Source organism: Struthio camelus, chromosome 4 (assembly GCF_040807025.1).
Source record: "Struthio camelus isolate bStrCam1 chromosome 4, bStrCam1.hap1, whole genome shotgun sequence".
NCBI lineage: Eukaryota > Metazoa > Chordata > Aves > Struthioniformes > Struthionidae > Struthio > Struthio camelus.
The window spans coordinates 47,040,392-47,055,041 of NC_090945.1; the positions used below are offsets into that span (position 1 = coordinate 47,040,392).

Consider the following 14,650-nt stretch of genomic DNA (forward strand, 5'->3'; position numbering starts at 1 on the left):
TTTAGTAATTCCATCAATGCTATGCCCAAAATAGTAAAAATAGGTACTACTTGCCTTTCTTATGGCTACATAGGAAGTCTGACACAGCAGAAACTGAATACACTCTCAAAAGCTGGTGCCCCAATGAGTCACCTTTGAATTATATACTGGTTTTCAGGTGTACACTTGAGTCTAACTAGTTCCTGGAAATATATATTTGTTCTTGCTTTGCTGTTGTCTTTATAATAATAATATTGTATAGCAGCTTAAAGTCAATAAAAATACTGACTCAGGGCTCTACACCCAATGTATATACTTTGCTCTGCAGTGACAAAAGGTTATGACAATTAATTACTAGGCAACCTTTCACGTATCTCTACTTACTGTTCACATGAATACAGCTAGATTAAATACAGTGTCGGGGTAAAATGCATTATACAGTAACAGATATTCTCTGTATACTAGAAGCTTTAGCTGCATGCACACATGCATATATGCACAGCAGTAGAAACAATGTACTGGAAGGAAGTTACTCACACTCATCAAGTGAAATCCCATTCTGTTGTAGGCAATCACATCAAAGAGTCTGTTCTATAAAAGAAGCTCTATTTTTGAAGGCTTTTACCCCTATTGCTTTCATTGGAAGTCTGCTTCTATTTTCTAGCTTGTCTTTCTTTGCTTAAAGAGCTCTTTTTTGTTTTGGAGTTCATCCCTCACCAGGACTATGAGGAAATCCTGTTTCTAGTTATCAGTGATATACCCTTTGCAGCCTCTGTTAACAAATTAAATAGATAAAGTAGAAAGAAAGAAAGATTTCCTATTCTTCCTGTACTCCCAATAGTCTTCCTCTGAATATGTGTTCAGAGTTGCTCCAGGGCAGCTGAATGGGACCTATTTCTAATAAAAGTGTGACTGCTGATGCATTCTAGGATTGCATTTTTCTCACCTGCAACACACACAACAGTTTACCATCACCCTGTAATCATCATCAGGTCATTCTTGGGCATTTGCAACTGGCCAGCTCTCAGTTTACAGCTTATTTCCTCTCCTTTCAGTAATGTAATTATGGAAAGAACTTTGTTATGTGGATACTGACTATGCCTACCAAGTAGTTCTGCTATCAGCTAATTTCACCAGGCCACACTTGTGCCAGGCCGTTCAATGAAAATATTGAACTTCACTGGTCATTTCGTCCTAGCCATATATACTACTCAATATACTACTAAAATTGTACAGTTTCTGCTGCTACATCCATTTTAACAAATACTTGTCCCTGGGGCACTGCTATGTGGAAGTCAAGACAGAGGAGAGCTGCTTTAGCTTTGTCTGGTAGCATAGCTCATCAAATTATTTGTCAGAACTCCCAATGTGATTTGTCTTTGTTCTTCCCTGTTGTGGCTTGTCCTGCTTTCCTCCATTACTTTCATGTCTTTTCCCTTTCCAGGGAATCTGCTTTAGATCTAGGTGTGCTTTTGTCAGCATTGCAAGCCAGTAGTTTTCCAGGCCACTACTTTTGCTCCCATCATTTGAAAAAATGATGGCTATTGTACATGCAGTTTCTTCTTACAGCTCTTCTGTATTTAGTGGATGGAATTATTTTGCCTCCCTCTTGGAGTGGGATTATATGCAATTCCTTAAGTTTTGCTTCCAGTAAGAACTGCAATGTAAAAACCAAGATGCTTTTAGAGTAGAGCTTTCTTTCAGTAATTTCCATGTCTGTATTTGTATTTCTATTGTCTGTCTTTTCTCTTCATAATCTATTATATCATCCCTACTGAAAACTGAGGCTAAATATGTTCCCAATGTGGGAAGTCATGTTTAGAATTTTTCTCATCTTTAATTTAATCTGTATTCTTTCATCTTTTTATATATTTATTACCTATCAATATATAAGAATAAATTTATGGATGCGTATATACATATCTGAAGAGCACTTGCTGTGTGTTTTGCTTCCTGTTGCAAGGTAGACTGCAGCTTGGTTTTGGAGAATTTTCTTATCCTCAGTCTAGCCTTAAGACATGGCTTTCATGCAGTCATCTTGTTTCCATTCTGACTTTGTTCTTTTTGTGTTCCAGTTAAGTCTTTGCTTCATTTGTATTTTTGAGAAGTTTATAGAAACAGCTTTATGTATTTACAAATAGCTGTATTTAGAAGTCATGAAATGAAATTTTAAGCTGCACATTAATGGAGAGAGTTACAGAAACTGCTGTCGTAGGCTGTGTACTGGTGATGCTGATCTGCCACTGTGCCTTTAAAAGTCAAAGGATTAACTGGGCATCAGCTGTAAAATGTAATGTAATCAACTACATCTGCTTTGGAGAGTTTTTGTTACCATAATTATATATGTGTATGACTTGATAATGACTGTGGCACGACAGGACCACAGAACCACCCAGGGAATTTTCATTTTCAGAGTAATAGTTCTCTATTGAGGTTTCACCCTGACGTGGAAAATTTAACCAGTTAATGCTCTCTCTCTCTGCTCTATCTCCTTTTATTTATAGTTATTTAAAAAAATAGCAAAAAGTTACTGTGAAGTTGCAGTTAATTCTGAAGCAGATGTTATTTCCCAGTCCTCAGAGAGGTTTCCTCACAGCAACACCCTCTCAGTTTTTTGATTAAAGGGTCTCTGCCAGACATGTCCCCAGGGACAACCAGCACTACTTCTTCTCTATTACCTTGTATTCGAGTAGTCATTTATACTGTCACAAACACGTGAAAGAGCAAAGTCAAAACCACAGCAGCTTCTTGGATAAGGTATAAGTAAATATATGGATGCTAGACTTAGGGGAGGGGGGAGACAGAGGTGGGGCACAGGCAGGGGAATACTTTCTACCCTACTTCATAATGTATTTTATCTACATTCCTTTTTCAAAGGAACTGGTTGTTCTTTCTGCACTGTAGGTATAGCATTGCCTAAATAGTACACTGTCTCATAACTCAATAAATGTAGTAAACCGTAACAATCATTAAGCATAAACCACAATACATGCAGAAAGAGCTGTAGCTCTTTCTAAACTGATAAATCTTTTTAAAACAAAGAGCCTTGTTAGTAAAATAAATAAATAAATAAATTCAGGTAAAAAGAACCAAATGAGTTTTCTCAAGACTTCAGAATTCTCAATATATCGTTCATGGCCAATTGCTCTGCCTTCCAGAGGGCACATGTTATACTCCCTCTCTCACTCAGCAGTCGTAGATGCAATTGATATGGAAGAGGGAAGCAAAAGGATGATTCATCTTCATCAATTAATATATCATGACTTTTATTTAGAAAGTACTTTAATAAAGAAATCTCCTGCTCCCACAGCCTGGTTCAGTGAACCTGAGCAAGGTAATATGAAGTCAGCCTCCAGCTGACACCAAAGAGCTTGCCTTTGGTAGATGACATACTTCACTGCCCTATCTCTCAATTCTAAAATTAGCATCCTATTGCTTACACATTTTACACAGCTAATAACTAGATTATATGAAAGACAGTGAGAATCAGGCCTAGTAACTTCTTGCCTCTTTAATGCTTTTAGAAGTCCTTAACATTGGGTTAATAACATTTCTCGGATGTTTGAAATTATATCAAAGGAAGCGCTTGGATCTGCTGACATTCAGGATTTTGGAAGACTATCTAGTTTTTTTTTTTCCGTGTGCTGTCTGAAATAACTGTAATAATTCCTGACATGTTGAATAGTTTGGCAAGTCCAGAGAAAAATGTCCTTTAAAAATAAGTATTGATTCTGCTCGTGTTTTCCTTAGCAACAGGAAGGGGGGAAAAGGGGAGGAGGAGGGAAGAATCTTAGAAATATTGTAAACCCAACTGTAAGAATATTAAATTTTGTGCTATATTTAATACATTTTAGGTCAGTGCAGTTATTCAAAAACTTCAATACCTCTTTCTCTTTAAGAGCAATCTAGTGAAAAATAACTTTAAAGACAGTTGTCTGTGACAATACTACAAACTTCATGAATCCGGGCTCTGTAAAGGCTTCTCTACTCAGCATGTCCATCTGTCTTTCCGTAAGTGACATTAAGTTTTGGGGATAGCATCGAGATAAGATTCTTTGACTGTAGTCACAGAACTTTCTTCCCACATGGCTAATGGCTGATTCTCATTTACAGGAAATGTAAAGAGGTTGCAATAGAGTGAGCCAACATTTCTTTGTCTTAAAGCGGTTCTATGCAGGTGACAGTATGAAACCTTAAAAAGCCATACTTGACTTGAATATCAGTTCTCCACCCTCCCCAGGCAAAAGTACCCTGGAGCACCATGGGGGATAGGAACCACTTTGATTAATGGAAGTGTGGAGCAATAGGTGCTGAGCAGTATAAACTGAAAGACTGGTTCATATTTTGATCATCAACACCTCCAAAGGAAGGAAAGCCATTCCCAAAATCCATAATACTTTTATTGTCAGGCTGCAGTAGGTCATGCCATGTAAATTAATGTGCTCCACTTGTAGTTGATTCTCCTGGAGGCTTTATCTAGATACTCATGTGAAAATAGGTTAGAACATCTCAATTGTTTGATGGAAATGGCTATTTTCTGTTCCTTCACTTGTGAGATATGATGACAATGTTATCTTTACCCAGTGATGGCATGTTTTCTAGCCTCCTGAAAGACTAATATTTCATTTCTTTATATGAATCTCTCATCCTTACTAGTCACAAGTTATACCCTTATATTACCATTTCTGTAGATTGCCACTGAAGTCTTTTATTGCAGCAGTAAACTTTCTCTTCTTATTAGATATTTTTAAGGTAGATCTTAGCCTACTAGATGAATGCTGACCAAATAGCCTCTATAAAAGAACAAGCTTCACTGAATTTTCTAACTGTGGTCTCAGAAATCCATAAAATGTACTTCAGAAAGTCTACATGTTATTGGAGAAAAACCTAGTATAATGGTAGTTTATACTGTCCAGGGAATCCATACCATACTAGATCAGGGAACTAGCCTTCATCAGAAGTTACCCTAAGTTATGAACGGGTGAATAAATCCAGTATTGGTAGTATAAAGCAATTTGATATTAAATGTATACCAAATATTTATGCTACTATAGGAAATACTAATATATACCTAAGCTGTCCATCATTTAATCCTTTGAAAATATTCTTCAGGAATTGTTTGTTTCTTCCTTATTAGTCGTAACATTAAAAACTTCAGATGAAAAGCTGAAAGTTTGGCTGTTGAACTAGTGAAAAGTCAAAGGACACGTTCAGAAAAAGGTGCGTATCCTTTGAGCAAGACATTACTCACAGTTTTTATGTAATGTCAGTTGCAATGGTATTGTTTCCATGAGGCTATTAAGTTTTACCTTGACCATGAGTTGCTATTCCTGAGAAATGAGGTAATTGATTTGGCAGTAACAAACTCCACAGTTATTCTACAGAAGTCACTATTTTTCTTGATAATGTTCTCATTTATTTTCTTACTCGGGATTTCTCATATTTTCCCTAAAAGTAATCAGCTACAAAAAACAAACAAGATAGTTCATTTAAAACAAATCTGTAGCTGTAATTTATTTGAAATTTTTGAATAAACCAACTATTTAGAGATTAATGGAATGAGTAGTAATTTATTTGTTTTATTGGACTCTGACCCTGCAGTTTAGTGACTTTCTGTCATCCTCTGTATCTCAATTAAAATCAATAGTTTTGCATGAGCTGCTTGCTGTAAGACTGGGAACTAAATGTATACATGCCTTAAACAGCTGTTGCAGATAATTTGCTTTCTCTCCAAAATGGTTTTGCAATCATGTCGCTGAAATACTTTGGGGAGCTGCACCTAAAATGTTCCTCCAATTTTTATCACAAAATTTTCCTTTCAACAACAGAAAATCCTCTTCCCCAGGCACCAATGATACGCTGAAAGTATTTTAGCAAGACGCTAACAGCAACAGAATTCTGCATCGTGTATGATAAAGTAACTTGGGCTTGTGAGTGTACATATGTGAAAAGGGAAGGATGGAAAAATGTTCTGTATTTTTTGTAAGCAAAAAATTGCATCAAGTGAATATTTCTAGAAGTGTTTTTCTTCCTTAAAAGCACTATTATTACAGCATACCAATAATGTGTACCTCAGCTGTGACAGGGATACATTGTTGTTATTGATGGGAAGAGCTCTACCAACACTGACAGTCTTAAAACATTTTGAAAGCTCTTGTGAAGCTGGGGAAGGAATTTTAAAAAGGGCCTCTTGTTCCTTGGAGTAGATTCAAATTACATTGTTTTCATGTCACTTCACGCTAGAAGTGAGCAAAACGTTTTGCTCAAGTAAGCAAAACAACAAGCTAACTTGTATTTATGCAGAAAAGAGGATCTGTGGATTAGTATGGCTCGCATGCTGAACGTGAACCCACAGAGGCATGCTGTTATTAAAAAGAAAATATATAAACAGAACTCTAATAAATAGAACTCTAATATTCAAAACACGTAAAGTAATGGCTTTGCTCTACTCGGCAATAGTAAGGCTTCAGTTAGAATACTTTGTCCAGTTCTGTGTTTTGCTCTCCAAGATGGAATGAGGACTGGCAAAAAGCACGTAGAAGAGAGCAGTAACAGCAGTCTTGAGTCTGGAAGATATGAGCTGTGAGCAAAGAATAAGGGAACTGGAATTTTTTTTGTCCTAAAGAAGAGAAGACTAAAGAAATATGGTGTAGAGAAGGCATGTAGTAAATACATTTCTCCTTTCCTCTCTGCTATAAGTTATTTTCCTTGTTTCTTGGGGACAGACTGAAAAATAATAGCCTTATAATACCATCTTGTTGCAATTAATTACATATTTAGAAAAACTTTTTAGAATCAAGAATAATGAAGTCATGGAATAAAGCCTTGCGGTGCAGTGGAGTTAAAATCATTTAAGTTCTTTAAAAACAGGTTTAACAAGTGTCTATCGAGGCATATGTAGCTGATTCTATCTTAAAGCAGAAGTCCCTATTACCCTTGTGACTTTATTGTCACTTACAACGCAAATTTTAAGCACAATGAATGAACATAGGAATTTGCATCTGCTCAAATGGCTTTAGGCCATTTTTCTTTTTAAACTGAAACATTTATTTAAGGAATATTTAGATTTTAAGCTGAATTTTTATTTGGAGTTTTACTCAGTTTAGTTCAAAGAATTATATTATTTGAAAACAAAGCAAAAAAAGTATTTTTATTTCCAATGAAATAGTTCACTTGATGTGAAATTGGATTTTAATTTGATTTTAAAAAAGTCAGGATGAATTTTTGTTCAAATTTTGATTTGCACAGTGATAAAAACCATTTATTCAAACAGATCTGGTTCGTATGAAATGCTAAATGCCTGAACGTTCCTTAGTACACGAGAACTCAGCCAGCTAGTGGCTCTGTGTGTGTGTGTGTGTGTGTGTGTGTATATTTTAAGAAAGTGGTCAGAGATTTGGAAGGGAGAAATGGAAGGAATTCTTTATTGCTATCTTTCGGTGAATTGAAGGAGAGAAAAGAATGTCTGACTGTTATTCACCATTCTTACTGGGGCACTTTTGTTAAAAATGACTTGCATTTTTAGCTGCAGGAGTAATGAATCATTACCAGCTTTGAGCAGCAGTAATCAGCGATTTGCTGTTACTATACTAGTATTCCAATTCTATATGTACAACAGAACAATACCAAAACTATTCACTGACAACAGTATCACGGTATTGCTGTGTGTGCAGCAATGGTCTGTGCCTTTCTCTTTGCAGCCCAGCCTGGCTCATTGCAGCCTCGCTATTTATTGTTCATCCTGCTATATCCCTGCTTCCTCCTACTGGCTCTTTTTGCAGGAGGTTAGGCACTGTTTTGTGCATGGCTAGTCCACTCCAGCAGTTGTGGGAACAGTCCTCCATCTTCTTGATCAAGTTATCACTTCTTACCAGCAAAGCATGCAGGGAGCTCTAGGTTCTCTGAAGGAATATTTTATGGAGAACTGGAACAGAAAAATAACACTGTGGCATGGGAGAAATGAAGGCAGTCTCAGGTCTGTCTTACACCGGAGGCTACGCGCATGGTGAAAGCCCTCCAAGAGAAAAGTGCTAGCTCACTGAGGAGGTTGAGAAAAGGAGGGTTGCTCTGAGAAAGACAGATACCTACCTTCAGCCTCCCCAAATAGCTCTGTCCTTTTGTAGTTTGAAATAAGGTTGCAGCTATTGGCATCATGATACTTCTGTGATATGTGATACATATGAGTCCTGTGAAAGATTCAGTCAGTACTTGCCGTCACTACCATGCAGCCAAAATGGATGAGTCACGAGGCTGTGGAGGGAGAGCAAATAGGAGGCACCTTGACTTGAAGCTACTTAATGTATTTTAGTATCCGCACTATGGATGTGGCCCTAAGTCTGACAAATAACAATGAGGTTATTCTTGAAATCAGAATCAGGCCTAAGTTATCCTCTCTTATTCTTCTACGATTCCAGTTATGTTGTGGGAGTCATCCCCGAGAAACAGGAAAGAGAATTGAGTTCTTCATCTTTTGTAGCTGTTTTTTTTGTGTTTTTTTTCCCTTCTGTAAAACACACTAAATATTCATAGAACTAGGGTCATGGGTGCTGTACAAAGAGACTCAGTTCATAGCTTTCTGATCATTCTGTAAATCATACTAATATTTGCATCTTAGATTGTTGTTCTCCACAAGTCAGATGTGACTTTCATTACATGATTTCAGAATGGAGTTAATTACAAGTACTTGTTGAATAAACACTTTTTGTTTATTTTGATTCTTCTGCCTTCAAAACCATGTAGATGCAGCCATGGAGTCTGGCTAGCTGGGTTAGAATTCAAATTAACTACTCAAGTCTAATTACCTTCTATAACTTTTCTTGTATGGACAAAACTGGTAATACATCTACATATTATTCTTCTGCCTATTTTCCCTTCTGAATCAACTTATCTCACAAGAGAAGCGTGGTGGAAGTCTGCCTTATTTCCACAGTCTATCTACAGAGTAGTATAAACCTGCTAAAATACTCTTTTTGTTAGTCTAGATAGATAATCTGAGGGACATCGTTTTAATGCAGCTAAATGGGTAGAGATCTCGTATATAGGAACTGGAAACAGAGTGTAGGAATGCTGGGGAAAAATGAGGTCTCTACAATTTTACACCTTTTTTCAGAAAAGTGCAAGACCACCTAAGAGTATTTCTTCAGCAGGGGAAATGCAAGTAAAATCTGTTTCATCACTTCTGCAAATTCATTCCATCTTTTCTCAGTACAGAAACTCCAGGGAGACAGCTTATGCGTTTGGACTCAGAACAGCAATAAAGTTTGCTCTCTTCCAGTGCGTCTGACTGGACAAGAGATCCAGGTTCTGAAGGAGTCCTCTCCCTCAAAGGTTTTAATAAAGATTACTTTTAACTAAGAGTACTTTCCAGAGACCTTTTCCTTCAGGCCTCCATGGAAAGGCATGAGCTGATGTCCTCTGCTTGATGCAAAAGGCTGATAGAGGAAATTTCAGTCCAGACCATAAAGTGGGAATGGAACAAAAGTCATAAACCATTGGGAATAGTTTTGGAACCTCTCTGAGGTAGGAGAAATAAAAAGAAATGATCTTTTCCAGAACACTTAGGCACTCAATTAAGATGTCTAAGGCTAAGATATGTAAGTTCTGCTTTCCTTGTTCTGACTTGTATGCTAACTATTTATTTTCTGTCCAGGCATGGCACAAACAAATACATAGTCCTGTACATAGTCCCATAGGCTTTCACCCTCAGAATCTCAAAGTTTGGGGCATAGAAGGGAAGAAAGATTTACAATGGAAGGTTTTTTCTAATGTTTCTAGATGTTGCATAATTATTTCTATTTTCCCTTTTTTTTTACTATTTAAAATATTATCCTATAACTTAAACTGTGAAAATTACACATGTATGAGTCTAAGTCTAAAGAAGCCTCTCCCAGCCACTGCTGAATTCAGTAGAAATATTCTCACCTGCGTTAGGCAGAGCAAGATTGGACTGCTGCTGAAGTGAGGGTGGTAAGATGGCAATTATATTTGTAGAGATATTCAAGTTCAGATGTTCAAGTTTGGTTTAGATTCTGCTGCTCATTATTCTTATGAACAGAATTTATTTTAATATCTAATTAACTCACAGGCACACAACAGTTAAACCCTGGAAAGGACTCATAATCTGCTCAGCTCCTTGAGTTCAGAATGTTTGTTTAATATCTGAAGCAAAAAATGTTTATGTCAAAGTTGGTGATTCAATTACCATTGGAAAGGTAATAATTAAAGTTCCAGCTGCAATAAGATATATAACAGCCTCTTATTAGAGGTAGGTCAGCCTCATCCAATTGCTTTGGACATTTTTCCATTTACTTCAAACCCATAGAACAGGGCTATTGGGAACTACCCAGGCAGGCTTGACAACAAATTCTTGTCCAAACCAGATTCACAGAAACTCCAGTCACTAAAACTGTATCAAGGATATTAAGTTCTGAATGCTTCAACATCAGAACAAACTGTCATTCACTGATCAAACTGTCATTCACTGAACTATTGCTAGGCCATTTGGAAAACTGATGATATCTTTTTTCATGAGACCTTATATAGGTTAAGACAGGATGGGATGCATAGTTTGTAACATTGATAAGATTTTAATATCCTCCATGATTTTCCTACTTGGAAATGACATTAGGGTCTGTAACTCCTCAAAAGACTTCTCTGAATCCTCAGGTAGCTGAATTATGTGCAGTGAAGCTGCCAGGGTTGGAAGACATTATGATTATTCAGAAAGTAAGAATAAGGCAAATAAGAAAGCCTGTTCTTTTGTTATACATTTTCTTCTCAAAAACCTGTGACAGGCTTCAAATTCTAACATGCTAATCTTCTCTCCTTTAGTGGGTTAAACATTAGGTAATAAGTCAATCTACTTTATGCTATGCCACTTTTTATGCTTTTTTTTAATAGAGGCTAGCAGTAAACCTAGTAGAATCTTCCTCAAGAAGTGCTTATTTATTATATTCAAGCTCATATTTGTTTGAAGAATAAATGGAAGACTTCAAACACAATTATTTTACATATACTTCTGTGAAAACATTATGTGGGTGGACAATTCTGTTGGAAATGTATCCTTCTGCAGCGAGCGCACTTACAAGCACCTTGAAGTATCAAATGAATGCCCTCTGGAAAAAATAAAATAAAGAAACTACTTACCGCACTTCAGTAAGGGTGATGTCTTGCAATACATATTCCAAAGTTTGTCTTCATTCCTGCTACAAGCTCCTTTTGCTCTAGAACATCTGGGTGGGTACATTAATAGAAGTGAGAAAGCTGCAGATAAAGCTTTGGAGGAGAGTTCCCCAGAATCATTTTTACTGTGGCTGAATAAGTTTTACCAGTGCCTTTTATGAAAGTTAGATCATGCTTTGATAAGACAGTCTTACATAGAAGTCAATTTTATCCTGTTCTGTTCAAAATTAATATTTAAAAATAGCTTGTGAGTTCTTACATTCAAATCATTTTTACGAACATAGATACCTCTACTCTATCTGGACTTGCAGAACTGTGATGCATAAGTAAATTGCTATGGAAGCATATAAAATCTTGCAGGGTTAAACAGACAGTAGGTTGGACTTGTATGCTTACTAGTGAATGACATTTTTGAAGGCTTCAATTTGACCCTGGGTTAGAAGACTTATATGTGCAACAAAAATGTAAACACTTTCTATCATACTGGAAAAATATTTTTGTTTTAGATAGTTCTGCACATGCCAGAAGACGCATGTGGGATATGTTGCTATGGTTGCTACAAGAAAAACATTCGGTTTCAATTTTAAAATGGTTAAATAACCTTGTAAAAATTCATAGATCACAAATATTGGCTGTGCCTTGAAATTACCCTGTAGCCATCTTTTAAGCATTAAAAAGTGTGATATGGTTGTATTTGAGTGAGCAGAAGTTCAGCAGAGATGATGAGAGGGGGGCAGGAATAGACAGTGTGTAGGAATTTGTGTTTACAGAGATTTCTGGACAATCTCTTGACATCCCAAAGGAGCTGTGCGCCTCAGGAGAAATGGGAGAGGAATAAATAAATTTCATGAAGTCTGATACAATTTTAGATGTAAGCTTTATCCCTGGAAATTTTGTAGTGTGAGGAAGGTGCTTGTTAGTGGAAGACTTTTAGGCACCTTGGAAAGGCTAATATTAAAAACAGAGCTTGAGCTTGAGCTTTTCCCAGCATTAAGTACTGAAGGAAGGAGCGGGATGAGGAAGGGATGTAAACACCTAAATTCTTGTGTAGCTCTTATCCCAAGCGATTGCCCAGGGTCTCAGAGGAGATGATACGTTTGCATCTTAACTAGGGGCCATGTTTTCCCTTATAGGGAGAGCCAGAGTGGGAGCACAAGCATGCATGTCATGGATGAAAATAATATATTAGGAATTTGTCTGAAAAACAATGCAACTGTACTATAAGCAGAGCAGCTCAGTGAAATGTTGATGCTAATCCAAGGGGAAAAATAACTAGAAGGGGAGCATGGAGAGCAAACCAGGTCAATACACAGCTCCATGTCAGAAGGTGACGCAGGAACACACAGTCTCTCAAATCAAAGAAGCAATCCCAAGATGTCATTAAGAAGTAAGGGGATTAATTAAAAAAAAAAATCAAAAAGTGCAGGATATAAGGGGCTATCAGAAGGGAGTCATCTGATGCCATCAGGATCTTACCTGAATGTTGAGTTTCTTGTGCCACGGTAGCCCTGGTGGGACTCAAACCACTGCTGCCCTGCACTGCAACTGCTGGGTGAAGTCTTGCAAGTAGGTCCCGTCCTGCCAGATGGTCAGATTTGCTGTGCGATGAAAAGTTATTGGGTTGAAAAGATAGGGAGGGAGAGGAGAAACCTGTTACCTCTTTTCAGTTCCCTCACCTAGCATCTGCTGTGCTACTGCCTCAAAACTCTATGCAAAGTAAGTTACTTGGCTTTAAGTAAGTCTGAGATTAGTGAAAAGAGGCTACAACACCTTTGAAAATGTTAATGGAATAGTGTATGGGTACAATTTTTTAGTTATGACCCATTTTGTCCATCCAATTTTTTAACATTGCAGAAGCATTCCATTTAAGTTACTTTCTCAAAACTACCTGGTAATACATAAACAATTTTGTATTACCTTTGACCACATTTGAGTACAACCAAAAAGTTTCCCTCTTGAACTGAGATATACTCTTCTTGGTTTTTTAACTGAGCTTTTATTGACAATGCAATTAAATATGAAGACGTTGGCTCTTACATTAAAATATTTCAGTTGAGTCATCATTTGGGAAAGCAAGCCTGGAGAAAGAGTATACCAAACACAATATTTATTGTGTTTTTTTAGGTTGTAAAAACTGCTATGAACCTTAAATATGTAATTCTTTACCATTTGGCAAGTAATTTATTAACTAGTATTAGATTCAATGTTAGCGGTCTTAATTATGGTTTTATTTAATTAGCATCTAAATCAAGAAAAAAGGTATCAGTTTTACAGCAATTAAGGATAAACAATAAATAGATGTTAATGGTAGACTCCATCTTCAAAGGATCATTTCAGATCAAAGTTCAGGGTACTCTTACTGCTATTTCCATATTTGTTTGGTGGATACATTAAAGGGTAAAGTCTGTGAGGAGAGGGAGATGGTGGTGGCACAACAAGCTATCACAAAGGAAACTGAGTTCCAGATTTAAATCATCTGCCTCTGTTGAAGTAATACGTGCTTATGTATACTCAGATATGAGAGAGGGGCATATATAGCTTTCACTGACATGAAAAAATATGCTTTCTTCTTTGCATTTTTTATAGCTTAACAACATGCACCTTAGCAGTAACTGTAGAATTCACCTTAGTGAATTTAGGAGCAGAGTCTCGCTTTCTGTTTAAGGCAGTCATATCTGTAGCAATAAGTAGTTAGCAATCAGCCAATTCTTTAAAAAATAATTTAATGATTTTCTGTTTTTAAATGGATATATTATTAAATAAAAATGCCAGATACAAAAACTTTTACATATTCATATATGTATTTAGTCGTAATCCCCTGGATTTTGGTCTTAAGATCTCAGCTATTTTTGTTTCTAAGATGACTGCATCACTTTCAAAAATGAAACGTTATTTGTAGTACGAATAGTACTTACCCTTTATACATTTCCTTGTTCTATAATGAATGTCAGTGCTTGGAGTTTATACATGAAAAATTCATTTTGCTGAAGTATATCACCTCAAAAAAAAATGCAAATATCTGCAGCCTCCTCCAATTCATATGGGAGGGAGCCATCTTGTGGTTCAATTGACAGTTTCTTCAAAAGTGAAGATATTACTGGTATAATAAAGCAAGGAATGAGGAGGAGAATAAAACCCCTGTTTCAAATATAATATAATTAAGTATAATATTTAAGAATTTCCAATATTCCCCTTCTGAATTAAGTTCAACCTAATTCTAATACCATATAGACTTATTCTGTAGTAATATACCTACGTGGGGTTTACCGTGCCTTCATGAAAGGGGAAGCAAGTTAAAGTATCATGTGCTTTTAAAAACAATTGTTTGAATGGCTATACCTACTGATCATGCCTAACGAGATTGGATCTGTATAGAGCTAAATATATATAAAGTAACCTACTGGTTTTCAGAACAAGTCAGGTGTGTTACTTGGCTTGTTAAGAGAGGAATTAAAACATGTTATGTAAGCACTGGCAACAATTTGAGTAT

General features: G+C 36.5%; 1 long non-coding RNA gene across 1 annotated transcript in view; it reads right to left on the reverse strand.

The window, feature by feature from the left end:
• Window positions 1-12,752, reverse strand: part of LOC104145203 (uncharacterized) — a 59,822-nt gene extending 47,070 nt beyond the window's left edge. Inside the window, exons 1-3 of the long non-coding RNA XR_011141025.1 lie at window positions 12,637-12,752; window positions 11,125-11,210; window positions 8,068-8,229 (exon numbers count right to left, since the gene is read on the reverse strand). This is a non-coding gene — a long non-coding RNA (uncharacterized lncRNA). The remainder of the gene's footprint in view (window positions 1-8,067; window positions 8,230-11,124; window positions 11,211-12,636) is intronic.
• Between the last annotated feature and the right edge of the window lie 1,898 nt (window positions 12,753-14,650).